Here is a 13,348-nt window from a genome sequence, read left to right on the forward strand (position 1 = left end):
TCCATTAACGTGACGTCATTAAATTTGCACATGAGTGCACTCCTGTGTATTACACGTCCTGATTGGTCATTGCTGATGGACAGCCGCCCTAGGAAAGCACACGCATGCGCAGAGTGGAGCGTGAGCTCATGAACTAGGAGCATGCGCAGAGTGGCTATACGCCTCTCGCGGGCTATGAGCATACGCAGTAGCCGGTACTCGACTTTTGAGCAGGCGCAGGGCGGAGAGCCGGCTCATAGCCTAGGCGCATGCGTAGCACTGGGAGTGGAATTCTACGCATGCGCAGCACTGGGAGTACTATTCTGGGGGGTCAGAGACCCGGGCGCTCCCTCTCCAGGAGTCGGAGGTGAGAGGTTTAATATTCCCCATTCTAGCGTTTATTCTGAGTTCTGGGCGAATATATCCCCTTCGCGTTCCCCAAGGGTTAGGACGGAGCGTGTGTGCCCCACAAGCCTCTTCCTCATATGCTCGCACTCCTGCCCCCCTCCTGCTGCTCCTTCTCTCCCCCTCCCCCCTGGCCACTCCTGCCTCTCCCCCCTGGCCACTCCTGCCTCTCCCCCCTGGCCACTCCTGCCTCTCCCCCCTAGACACTCCTGCCTCTCCCCCCTGGCCACTCCTGCCTCTCCCCCCTGGCCACTCCTGCCTCTCCCCCCTGGCCACTCCTGCCTCTCCCCCCTGGCCACTCCTGCCTCTCCCCCCCTGGCCACTCCTGCCTCTCCCCCCCTGGCCACTCCTGCCTCTCCCCCCCTGGCCACTCCTGCCTCTCCCCCCTGGCCACTCCTGCCTCTCCCCCCTGGCCACTCCTGCCTCTCCCCCCTGGCCACTCCTGCCTCTCCCCCCTGGCCACTCCTGCTCTCCCCCCGGGACACTCCTGCCTCTCCCCCCTGGCCACTCCTGCCCACCCTCCAGAAGCTCCTGCTGCTCCTATCCTGCCTCTCCCCCCTGGCCACTCCTGCCTCTCCCCCCGGGACACTCCTGCCTCTCCCCCCGGGACACTCCTGCCTCTCCCCCCGGGCCACTCCTGCTCTCCCCCCTGGCCACTCCTGCGCACCCTCCGGAAGGTCCTGCCCCCTCCTGCTGCTCCTTCTCGCCCCCTGCCCACTCCTGCCCACCCTCCAGAAGCTCCTGCTGCTCCTTCTCTCTCCCTCTGGCCACTCCTGCTCTCCTCCCTGGACACTCCTGCTCTCCCCCCTGGACACTCCTGCCCCCCCTCCGGAAGCTCCTGCCCCCTCCTGCTGCTCCTCTCCTGCTCTCCCCCCTGGACACTCCTGCTCCCCCCCACTCCTGCCTCTCCCCCCTGGCCACTCCTGCCTCTCCCCCCTGGCCACTCCTGCCTCTCCCCCCGGGACACTCCTGCCTCTCCCCCCTAGACACTCCTGCCTCTCCCCCCTAGACACTCCTGCCTCTCCCCCCTAGACACTCCTGCCTCTCCCCCCTGGCCACTCCTGCCCCCCCCCTCCTGCTGCTCCTGCCTCTCCCCCCTGGCCACTCCTGCCTCTCCCCCTGGCCACTCCTGCCTCTCCCCCCTGGCCACTCCTGCCTCTCCCCCCTGACCACTCCTGCCTCTCCCCCCTGACCACTCCTGCCTCTCCCCCCTGACCACTCCTGCCTCTCCCCCCTGGCCACTCCTGCTCTCCCCCCTGGCCACTCCTGCTCTCCCCCCTGGCCACTCCTGCCCACCCTCTGGAAGCTCCTGCCCCCTCCTGCTGCTCCTTCTCGCCCCCTGGCCACTCCTGCTCTCCCCCCTGGACACTCCTGCTCTCCCCCCTGGACACTCCTGCCCACCCTCCGGAAGCTCCTGCCCCCTCCTGCTGCTCCTCTCCTGCTCTCCCCCCAGGCCACTCCTGCTCTCCCCCCTGGACACTCCTGCCCATCCTCCGGAAGCTCCTGCCCCCTCCTGCTGCTCCTCTCCTGCTCTCCCCCCTGGCCACTCCTGCTCTCCCCCCTGGCCACTCCTGCCCACCCTCCGGAAGCTCCTGCCCCCTCCTGCTGCTCCTTCTCGCCCCCTGGCCACTCCTGCTCTCCCCCCCCTGGACACTCCTGCTCTCCCCCCCCTGGACACTCCTGCCCACCCTCCGGAAGCTCCTGCCCCCTCCTGCTGCTCCTCTTCCCCTCCCCTCTGGCCACTCCTGCTCTCCCCCTAGACACTCCTGCTCTCCCCCTGGCCACTCCTGCCCACCCTCCGGAAGCTCCTGCTCTCCCCCCTGGCCACTCCTGCTCTCCCCCCTGGCCACTCCTGCTCTCCCCCCTGGCCACTCCTGCTCTCCCCCCTGGCCACTCCTGCGCACCCTCCGAAAGCTCCTGCCCCCTCCTGCTGCTCCTTCTCGCCCCCTGCCCCCTCCTGCTGCTCCTTCTCGCCCCCTGCCCCCTGGCCGCTCCTGCTCTCCCCCCTGGCCACTCCTGCTCTCCCCCCTGGCCACTCCTGCCCACCCTCCGGAAGCTGCTGCCCCCTCCTGCTGCTCCTCTCCCCCTCCCCTCTGGCCACTCCTGCTCTCCCCCCTGGACACTCCTGCCAACCCTCCAGAAGATGCTGCCCCCTCCTGCTGCTCCTCTCCCCCTCCCCTCTGGCCACTCCTGCTCTCCCCCCTGGACACTCCTGCCCACCCTCCGGAAGCCCCTGCCCCCTCCTGCTGCTCCTTCTCGCCCCCTGGCCACTCCTGCTCTCCCCCCTGGCCACTCCTGCTCTCCCCCCTGGCCACTCCTGCTCTCCCCCCTGGCCACTCCTGCTCTCCCCCCTGGCCACTCCTGCTCTCCCCCCTGGCCACTCCTGCTCTCCCCCCTGGCCACTCCTGCCCCCTCCCCTGGCCACTCCTGCTCTCCCCCCTGGCCACTCCTGCCCCCCCTCCTGCTGCTCCTGCTCTCCCCCCTGGCCACTCCTGCTCTCCCCCCTGGCCACTCCTGCTCTCCCCCCTGGACACTCCTGCCCACCCTCCGGAAGCTCCTGCCCCCTCCTGCTGCTCCTCTCCTGCTCTCCCCCAGGCCACTCCTGCTCTCCCCCCTGGACACTCCTGCCCATCCTCCGGAAGCTCCTGCTGCTCCTGCTCTCCCCCCTGGCCACTCCTGCTCTCCCCCCTGGCCACTCCTGCCCACCCTCCGGAAGCTCCTGCCCCCTCCTGCTGCTCCTCTCCTGCTCTCCCCCCAGGCCACTCCTGCTCTCCCCCCTGGACACTCCTGCCCATCCTCCGGAAGCTCCTGGCCACTCCTGCTCTCCCCCCTGGCCACTCCTGCTCTCCCCCCTGGCCACTCCTGCTCTCCCCCCTGGACACTCCTGCCCACCCTCCGGAAGCTCCTGCTGCTCCTCTCCTGCTCTCCCCCCAGGCCACTCCTGCTCTCCCCCCCTGGACACTCCTGCCCATCCTCCGGAAGCTCCTGCCCCTTCCTGCTGCTCCTTCTTGCCCCCTGGCCACTCCTGCTCTCCCCCCTGTCCACTCCTGCTCTCCCCCCTGGACACTCCTGCCCACCCTCCAGAAGATGCTGCCCCCTCCTGCTGCTCCTCTCCCCCTCCCCTCTGGCCACTCCTGCTCTCCCCCCTGGACACTCCTGCCCACCCTCCAGAAGCTCCTGCCCCCTCCTGCTGCTCCTTCTCGCCCCCTGGCCACTCCTGCTCTCCCCCCTGGCCACTCCTGCTCTCCCCCCTGGCCACTCCTGCTCTCCCCCCTGGCCACTCCTGCTCTCCCCCCTGGCCACTCCTGCTCTCCCCCCTGGCCAATCCTGCTCTCCCCCCTGGCCACTCCTGCTCTCCCCCCTGGCCACTCCTGCGCACCCTCCGAAAGCTCCTGCCCCCTCCTGCTGCTCCTTCTCGCCCCCTGCCCCCTGGCCACTCCTGCTCTCCCCCCTGGCCGCTCCTGCTCTCCCCCCTGGCCGCTCCTGCTCTCCCCCCTGGCCGCTCCTGCCCACCCTCCGGAAGCTGCTGCCCCCTCCTGCTGCTCCTCTTCCCCCTCCCCTCTGGCCACTCCTGCTCTCCCCCCTGGACACTCCTGCCCACCCTCCAGAAGATGCTGCCCCCTCCTGCTGCTCCTCTCCCCCTCCCCTCTGGCCACTCCTGCTCTCCCCCCTGGACACTCCTGCCCACCCTCCGGAAGCTCTTGCCCCCTCCTGCTGCTCCTTCTCGCCCCCTGGCCACTCCCCCCCCCTGACCACTCCTGCTCTCCCCCCTGGCCACTCCTGCTCTCCCCCCTGGCCACTCCTGCTCTCCCCCCTGGCCACTCCTGCTCTCCCCCCTGGCCACTCCTGCTCTCCCCCCTGGCCACTCCTGCTCTCCCCCCTGGCCGCTCCTGCCCACCCTCTGGAAGCTCCTGCCCCCTCCTGCTGCTCCTGCTCTCCCCCCTGGCCACTCCTGCTCTCCCCCCTGGACACTCCTGCTCTCCCCCCTGGACACTCCTGCCCACCCTCCGGAAGCTCCTGCCCCCTCCTGCTGCTCCTCTCCTGCTCTCCCCCCAGGCCACTCCTGCTCTCCCCCCTGGACACTCCTGCCCATCCTCCGGAAGCTCCTGCCCCTTCCTGCTGCTACTGCTCTCCCCCCTGGCCACTCCTGCTCTCCCCCCTGGCCACTCCTGCTCTCCCCCCTGGACACTCCTGCCCACCCTCCGGAAGCTCCTGCCCCCTCCTGCTGCTCCTCTCCTGCTCTCCCCCCAGGCCACTCCTGCTCTCCCCCCTGGACACTCCTGCCCATCCTCCGGAAGCTCCTGCCCCCTCCTGCTGCTCCTCTCCTACTCTCCCCCCTGGCCACTCCTGCTCTCCCCCCTGGACACTCCTGCCCACCCTCCAGAAGATGCTGCCCCCTCCTGCTGCTCCTCTCCCCCTCCCCTCTGGCCACTCCTGCTCTCCCCCCTGGACACTCCTGCCCACCCTCCAGAAGCTCCTGCTGCTCCTTCTCGCCCCCTGGCCACTCCCTCTCCCCCCTGGCCACTCCCTCTCCCCCCTGGCCACTCCTGCTCTCCCCCCTGGCCACTCCTGCTCTCCCCCCTGGCCACTCCTGCTCTCCCCCCTGGCCACTCCTGCTCTCCCCCCTGGCCACTCCTGCTCTCCCCCCTGGCCACTCCTGCTCTCCCCCCTGGCCACTCCTGCGCACCCTCCGAAAGCTCCTGCCCCCTCCTGCTGCTCCTTCTCGCCCCCTCCCCCCTGGCCGCTCCTGCTCTCCCCCCTGGCCGCTCCTGCTCTCCCCCCTGGCCGCTCCTGCTCTCCCCCTGGCCGCTCCTGCTCTCCCCCTGGCCGCTCCTGCTCTCCCCCCTGGCCGCTCCTGCTCTCCCCCCTGGCCGCTCCTGCCCACCCTCCGGAAGCTGCTGCCCCCTCCTGCTGCTCCTCTCCCCCTCCCCTCTGGCCACTCCTGCTCTCCCCCCTGGACACTCCTGCCCACCCTCCAGAAGATGCTGCCCCCTCCTGCTGCTCCTCTCCCCCTCCCCTCCGGCCACTCCTGCTCTCCCCCCTGGACACTCCTGCCCACCCTCCGGAAGCTCTTGCCCCCTCCTGCTGCTCCTTCTCGCCCCCTGGCCACTCCCCCCCCCCCTGGCCACTCCTGCTCTCCCCCCTGGCCACTCCTGCTCTCCCCCCTGGCCACTCCTGCTCTCCCCCCTGGCCACTCCTGCTCTCCCCCCTGGCCACTCCTGCTCTCCCCCCTGGCCGCTCCTGCCCACCCTCTGGAAGCTCCTGCCCCCTCCTGCTCTCCCCCCTGGCCACTCCTGCTCTCCCCCCTGGCCACTCCTGCTCTCCCCCCTGGACACTCCTGCCCACCCTCCGGAAGCTCCTGCCCCCTCCTGCTGCTCCTCTCCTGCTCTCCCCCCAGGCCACTCCTGCTCTCCCCCCTGGACACTCCTGCCCATCCTCCGGAAGCTCCTGCCCCCTCCTGCTGCTCCTCTCCTGCTCTCCCCCTGGCCACTCCTGCTCTCCCCCCTGGCCACTCCTGCCCACCCTCCGGAAGCTCCTGCCCCTCCTGCTGCTCCTTCTCGCCCCCTGCCCCCTGGCCACTCATGCTCTCCCCCCGGACACTCCTGCTCTCCCCCCCTGGACACTCCTGCCCACCCTCCGGAAGCTCCTGCCCCCTCCTGCTGCTCCTCTTCCCCTCCCCTCTGGCCACTCCTGCTCTCCCCCTAGACACTCCTGCTCTCCCCCTGGCCACTCCTGCCCACCCTCCGGAAGTTCCTGCTCTCCCCCCTGGCCACTCCTGCTCTCCCCCCTGGCCACTCCTGCTCTCCCCCCTGGCCACTCCTGCGCACCCTCCGAAAGCTCCTGCCCCCTCCTGCTGCTCCTTCTCGCCCCCTGCCCCCTGGCCGCTCCTGCTCTCCCCCTGGCCGCTCCTGCTCTCCCCCCTGGCCACTCCTGCCCACCCTCCGGAAGCTGCTGCCCCCTCCTGCTGCTCCTCTCCCCCTCCCCTCTGGCCACTCCTGCTCTCCCCCCTGGACACTCCTGCCCACCCTCCAGAAGATGCTGCCCCCTCCTGCTGCTCCTCTCCCCCTCCCCTCTGGCCACTCCTGCTCTCCCCCTGGACACTCCTGCCCACCCTCCGGAAGCTCCTGCCCCCTCCTGCTGCTCCTTCTCGCCCCCTGGCCACTCCTGCTCTCCCCCCTGGCCACTCCTGCTCTCCCCCCTGGCCACTCCTGCTCTCCCCCCTGGCCGCTCCTGCTCTCCCCCCTGGCCGCTCCTGCTCTCCCCCCTGGCCGCTCCTGCTCTCCCCCCTGGCCGCTCCTGCTCTCCCCCCTGGCCACTCCTGCTCTCCCCCTGGACACTCCTGCCGCCACTCCTGCTTTCCCCCCTGGCCACTCCTGCTCTCCCCACTGGACACTCCTGCCCACCCTCCGGAAGCTCCTGCCCCCTCCTGCTGCTCCTCTCCTGCTCTCCCCCAGGCCACTCCTGCTCTCCCCCCTGGACACTCCTGCCCATCCTCCGGAAGCTCCTGCCCCCTCCTGCTGCTCCTTCTTGCCCCCTGGCCACTCCTGCTCTCCCCCCTGGACACTCCTGCCCACCCTCCGGAAGCTCCTGCCCCCTCCTGCTGCTCCTCTCCTGCTCTCCCCCCAGGCCACTCCTGCTCTCCCCCCTGGACACTCCTGCCCATCCTCCGGAAGCTCCTGGCCACTCCTGCTCTCCCCCCTGGCCACTCCTGCTCTCCCCCCTGGCCACTCCTGCTCTCCCCCCTGGACACTCCTGCCCACCCTCCGGAAGCTCCTGCCCCCTCCTGCTGCTCCTCTCCTGCTCTCCCCCCAGGCCACTACTGCTCTCCCCCCTGGACACTCCTGCCCATCCTCCGGAAGCTCCTGCCCCCTCCTGCTGCTCCTTCTTCCCCCCTGGCCACTCCTGCTCTCCCCCCTGGCCACTCCTGCTCTCCCCCCTGGACACTCCTGCCCACCCTCCGGAAGCTCCTGCCCCCTCCTGCTGCTCCTCTCCTGCTCTCCCCCCAGGCCACTCCTGCTCTCCCCCCTGGACACTCATGCCCATCCTCCGGAAGCTCCTGCCCCCTCCTGCTGCTCCTCTCCTGCTCTCCCCCCTGGCCACTCCTGCTCTCCCCCCTGGCCACTCCTGCCCACCCTCCAGAAGATGCTGCCCCCTCCTGCTGCTCCTCTCCCCCTCCCCTCTGGCCACTCCTGCTCTCCCCCCTGGACACTCCTGCCCACCCTCCGGAAGCTCCTGCCCCCTCCTGCTGCTCCTTCTCGCCCCCTGGCCACTCCTGCTCTCCCCCCTGGCCACTCCTGCTCTCCCCCCTGGCCACTCCTGCTCTCCCCCCTGGCCACTCCTGCTCTCCCCCCTGGCCACTCCTGCTCTCCCCCCTGGCCACTCCTGCTCTCCCCCCTGGCCACTCCTGCTCTCCCCCCTGGCCACTCCTGCTCTCCCCTCTGGAAGCTCCTGCCCACCCTCTGGAAGCTCCTGCTCTCCCCCCTGGCCACTCCTGCTCTCCCCCCTGGACACTCCTGCCCCCCCCCCTGGCCGCTCCTGCTCTCCCCCCTGTCCGCTCCTGCTCTCCCCCCTGGCCACTCCTGCTCTCCCCCCTGGCCACTCCTGCTCTCCCCCCTGGACACTCCTGCCCACCCTCCGGAAGCTCCTGCCCCCTCCTGCTGCTCCTCTCCTGCTCTCCCCCAGGCCACTCCTGCTCTCCCCCCTGGACACTCCTGCCCATCCTCCGGAAGCTCCTGCCCCCTCCTGCTGCTCCTTCTTGCCCCCTGGCCACTCCTGCTCTCCCCCCTGGCCACTCCTGCTCTCCCCCCTGGCCACTCCTGCTCTCCCCCCTGGACACTCCTGCCCACCCTCCGGAAGCTCCTGCCCCCTCCTGCTGCTCCTCTCCTGCTCTCCCCCCAGGCCACTCCTGCTCTCCCCCCTGGACACTCCTGCCCATCCTCCGGAAGCTCCTGGCCACTCCTGCTCTCCCCCCTGGCCACTCCTGCTCTCCCCCCTGGCCACTCCTGCTCTCCCCCCTGGACACTCCTGCCCACCCTCCGGAAGCTCCTGCCCCCTCCTGCTGCTCCTCTCCTGCTCTCCCCCCAGGCCACTCCTGCTCTCCCCCCTGGACACTCCTGCCCATCCTCCGGAAGCTCCTGCCCCCTCCTGCTGCTCCTTCTTGCCCCCTGGCCACTCCTGCTCTCCCCCCTGGCCACTCCTGCTCTCCCCCCTGGACACTCCTGCCCACCCTCCGGAAGCTCCTGCCCCCTCCTGCTGCTCCTCTCCTGCTCTCCCCCCAGGCCACTCCTGCTCTCCCCCCTGGACACTCCTGCCCATCCTCCGAAAGCTCCTGCCCCCTCCTGCTGCTCCTCTCCTGCTCTCCCCCCTGGCCACTCCTGCTCTCCCCCCTGGCCACTCCTGCCCACCCTCCGGAAGCTCCTGCCCCCTCCTGCTGCTCCTTCTCGCCCCCTGCCCCCTGGCCACTCCTGCTCTCCCCCCTGGCCACTCCTGCTCTCCCCCCTGGCCACTCCTGCTCTCCCCCCCTGGACACTCCTGCCCACCCTCCGGAAGCTCCTGCCCCCTCCTGCTGCTCCTCTCCCCCTCCCCCTGGCCACTCCTGCTCTCCCCCTGGCCACTCCTGCTCTCCCCCCTGGCCACTCCTGCTCTCCCCCCTGGCCACTCCTGCGCACCCTCCGAAAGCTCCTGCCCCCTCCTGCTGCTCCTTCTCGCCCCCTGGCCGCTCCTGCTCTCCCCCCTGGCCGCTCCTGCTCTCCCCCCTGGCCGCTCCTGCTCTCCCCCCTGGCCACTCCTGCTCTCCCCCCTGGACACTCCTGCTCTCCCCCCCTGGACACTCCTGCGCACCCTCCGGAAGGTCCTGCCCCCTCCTGCTGCTCCTCTCCCCCTCCCCCCTGGCCACTCCTGCCTCTCCCCCCTGGCCACTCCTCCGCTCCTGCTCTTTCCTGGCCACACCCTGTCCCCCTCCTCACAGCTGCCACTCCTGGCTGCTCCTGCTCTCCCCTGGACACTCCCGCCCCCATCCCCCCATCCGCAACTCCTGACCCCCCCCCCCAACCACTCCTGGCCCTCCCCGGCCGGCCCCGCCCCCTCTGGTCGCTTCTGTCTCCCCTGGCCACTCCTGCTCTCCCCCCTGGCCACTCCTGCGCACCCTCCGAAAGCTCCTGCCCCCTCCTGCTGCTCCTTCTCGCCCCCTGCCCCCTGGCCACTCCTGCTCTCCCCCCTGGCCGCTCCTGCTCTCCCCCCTGGCCGCTCCTGCTCTCCCCCCTGGCCGCTCCTGCTCACCCTCCGGAAGCTGCTGCCCCCTCCTGCTGCTCCTCTCCCCCTCCCCTCTGGCCACTCCTGCTCTCCCCCCTGGACACTCCTGCCCACCCTCCAGAAGATGCTGCCCCCTCCTGCTGCTCCTCTCCCCCTCCCCTCTGGCCACTCCTGCTCTCCCCCTGGACACTCCTGCCCACCCTCCGGAAGCTCTTGCCCCCTCCTGCTGCTCCTTCTCCCCCCCTGGCCACTCCCCCCCCCTGGCCACTCCTGCTCTCCCCCCTGGCCACTCCTGCTCTCCCCCCTGGCCACTCCTGCTCTCCCCCCTGGCCGCTCCTGCCCACCCTCTGGAAGCTCCTGCCCCCTCCTGCTGCTCCTGCTCTCCCCCCTGGACACTCCTGCTCTCCCCCCTGGACACTCCTGCCCACCCTCCGGAAGCTCCTGCCCCCTCCTGCTGCTCCTCTCCTGCTCTCCCCCCAGGCCACTCCTGCTCTCCCCCCTGGACACTCCTGCCCATCCTCCGGAAGCTCCTGCCCCCTCCTGCTGCTCCTCTCCTGCTCTCCCCCCAGGCCACTCCTGCTCTCCCCCCTGGACACTCCTGCCCATCCTCCGGAAGCTCCTGGCCACTCCTGCTCTCCCCCCTGGCCACTCCTGCTCTCCCCCCTGGACACTCCTGCCCACCCTCCGGAAGCTCCTGCCCCCTCCTGCTGCTCCTGCTCTCCCCCCTGGACACTCCTGCTCTCCCCCCTGGACACTCCTGCCCACCCTCCGGAAGCTCCTGCCCCCTCCTGCTGCTCCTCTCCTGCTCTCCCCCCAGGCCACTCCTGCTCTCCCCCCTGGACACTCCTGCCCATCCTCCGGAAGCTCCTGCCCCCTCCTGCTGCTCCTCTCCTGCTCTCCCCCCAGGCCACTCCTGCTCTCCCCCCTGGACACTCCTGCCCATCCTCCGGAAGCTCCTGGCCACTCCTGCTCTCCCCCCTGGCCACTCCTGCTCTCCCCCCTGGACACTCCTGCCCACCCTCCGGAAGCTCCTGCCCCCTCCTGCTGCTCCTCTCCTGCTCTCCCCCCAGGCCACTCCTGCTCTCCCCCCTGGACACTCCTGCCCATCCTCCGGAAGCTCCTGCCCCCTCCTGCTGCTCCTTCTTCCCCCCTGGCCACTCCTGCTCTCCCCCCTGGCCACTCCTGCTCTCCCCCCTGGACACTCCTGCCCACCCTCCGGAAGCTCCTGCCCCCTCCTGCTGCTCCTCTCCTGCTCTCCCCCCAGGCCACTCCTGCTCTCCCCCCTGGACACTCCTGCCCATCCTCCGGAAGCTCCTGCCCCCTCCTGCTGCTCCTCTCCTGCTCTCCCCCCTGGCCACTCCTGCTCTCCCCCCTGGCCACTCCTGCCCACCCTCCGGAAGCTCCTGCCCCCTCCTGCTGCTCCTTCTCGCCCCCTGCCCCCTGGCCACTCCTGCTCTCCCCCCTGGCCACTCCTGCTCTCCCCCCCTGGACACTCCTGCCCACCCTCCGGAAGCTCCTGCCCCCTCCTGCTGCTCCTCTCCCCCTCCCCTCTGGCCACTCCTGCTCTCCCCCTTAGACACTCCTGCTCTCCCCCCTGGCCACTCCTGCTCTCCCCCCTGGACACTCCTGCGCACCCTCCGAAAGCTCCTGCCCCCTCCTGCTGCTCCTTCTCGCCCCCTGGCCGCTCCTGCTCTCCCCCCTGGCCGCTCCTGCTCTCCCCCCTGGCCGCTCCTGCTCTCCCCCCTGGCCGCGCCTGCTCTCCCCCCTGGCCGCGCCTGCTCTCCCCCCTGGACACTCCTGCTCTCCCCCTTGGCCACTCCTGCCCGCCCCCCTGACTGCTCCTGTGCTCCCCCCTCTGGCCCATTCTGCTCTGCGCCTGGAAGCTGCTGTCTCCCCTGGCCACTCCTGCGCACCCTCCGGAAGGTCCTGCCCCCTCCCCCCTGGCCACTCCTGCCTCTCCCCCCTGGCCACTCCTCTGCTCCTGCTCTTTCCTGGCCACACCTGTCCCCCTCCTCACAGCTGCCACTCCTGGCTTCTCCTGCTCTTCCCTGGACACTCCCCCCCCCCCCCCCCCCCCCCCCCCATCCGCAACTCCTGACCCCCCGACCACTCCTGGCCCTCTCCGGCCGGCTCCGCCCCCTCTGGTCGCTCCTGCTCTCCCTTGGCCACTCCTGCCCGCCCCCCTGACTGCTCCTGTGCTCCCCCCTCTGGCCCATTCTGCTCTGCGCCTGGAAGCTGCTGTCTCCCCTGGCCACTCCTGTGCACCCTCCTGCTGCTCCTCTCCCCCTCCTGCTGCTCCTCTCCCCCTCCCCCCTGGCCACTCCTGCCTCTCCCCCCTGGCCACTCCTCCGCTCCTGCTCTTTCCTGGCCACACCTGTCCCCCTCCTCACAGCTGCCACTCCTGGCTGCTCCTGCTCTCCCCTGGACACTCCCGCCCCCATCCCCCCATCCGCAACTCCTGACCCCCCCCCCCAACCACTCCTGGCCCTCCCCGGCCGGCCCCGCCCCCTCTGGTCGCTTCTGTCTCCCTTGGCCACTCCTGCCCGCCCCCCTGACTGCTCCTGTGCTCCCCCCTCTGGCCCATTCTGCTCTGCGCCTGGCAGCTGCTGTCTCCCCTGGACGCTCCTGCTCTCCGCCCTGGCCACTCCTGCTCTCCCCCCTGGACACTCCTGCGCACCCTCCGGAAGGTCCTGCCCCCTCCTGCTGCTCCTCTCCCCCTCCCCCCTGGCCACTCCTGCCTCTCCCCCCTGGCCACTCCTCCGCTCCTGCTCTTTCCTGGCCACACCTGTCCCCCTCCTCACAGCTGCCACTCCTGGCTGCTCCTGCTCTTCCCTGGACACTCCCGCCCCCATCCCCCCATCCGCAACTCCTGACCCCCCGACCACTCCTGGCCCTCCCCGGCCGGCTCCGCCCCCTCTGGTCGCTCCTGCTCTCCCTTGGCCACTCCTGCCCGCCCCCCTGACTGCTCCTGTGCTCCCCCCTCTGGCCCATTCTGCTCTGCGCCTGGAAGCTGCTGTCTCCCCTGGCCACTCCTGCGCACCCTCCGGAAGGTCCTGCCCCCTCCCCCCTGGCCACTCCTGCCTCTCCCCCCTGGCCACTCCTCTGCTCCTGCTCTTTCCTGGCCACACCTGTCCCCCTCCTCACAGCTGCCACTCCTGGCTTCTCCTGCTCTTCCCTGGACACTCCCCCCCCCCCCCCCCCATCCGCAACTCCTGACCCCCCGACCACTCCTGGCCCTCTCCGGCCGGCTCCGCCCCCTCTGGTCGCTCCTGCTCTCCCTTGGCCACTCCTGCCCGCCCCCCTGACTGCTCCTGTGCTCCCCCCTCTGGCCCATTCTGCTCTGCGCCTGGAGGCTGCTGTCTCCCCTGGCCACTCCTGTGCACCCTCCTGCTGCTCCTCTCCCCCTCCTGCTGCTCCTCTCCCTCTCCCCCCTGGCCACTCCTGCCTCTCCCCCCTGGCCACTCCTCCGCTCCTGCTCTTTCCTGGCCACACCTGTCCCCCTCCTCACAGCTGCCACTCCTGGCTGCTCCTGCTCTTCCCTGGACACTCTTCCCCCCCCTCCATCCGCAACTCCTGACCCCCCGACCACTCCTGGCCCTCCCCGGCCGGCTCCGCCCCCTCTGGTCGCTCCTGCTCTCCCTTGGCCACTCCTGCCCGCCCCCCTGACTGCTCCTGTGCTCCCCCCTCTGGCCCATTCTGCTCTGCGCCTGGA

At 70.7% G+C, this 13,348-nt stretch overlaps 1 protein-coding gene across 3 annotated transcripts in view; it reads left to right on the forward strand.

Moving 5' to 3' along the window:
• The first annotated feature begins 214 nt into the window (after window positions 1-214).
• The window catches only part of LOC138525640 (zinc finger protein 84-like), a 125,883-nt gene continuing 112,749 nt past the window's right edge, over window positions 215-13,348 (forward strand). For all 3 annotated transcript variants that reach the window (XM_069635693.1, XM_069635691.1, XM_069635692.1), the window contains exon 1: window positions 215-346. The gene's annotated coding sequence lies outside the window, so the exon portion shown is untranslated. The remainder of the gene's footprint in view (window positions 347-13,348) is intronic.

Source organism: Ambystoma mexicanum, chromosome 7p (assembly GCF_040938575.1).
Source record: "Ambystoma mexicanum isolate Mex_15411 chromosome 7p, UKY_AmexF1_1, whole genome shotgun sequence".
NCBI lineage: Eukaryota > Metazoa > Chordata > Amphibia > Caudata > Ambystomatidae > Ambystoma > Ambystoma mexicanum.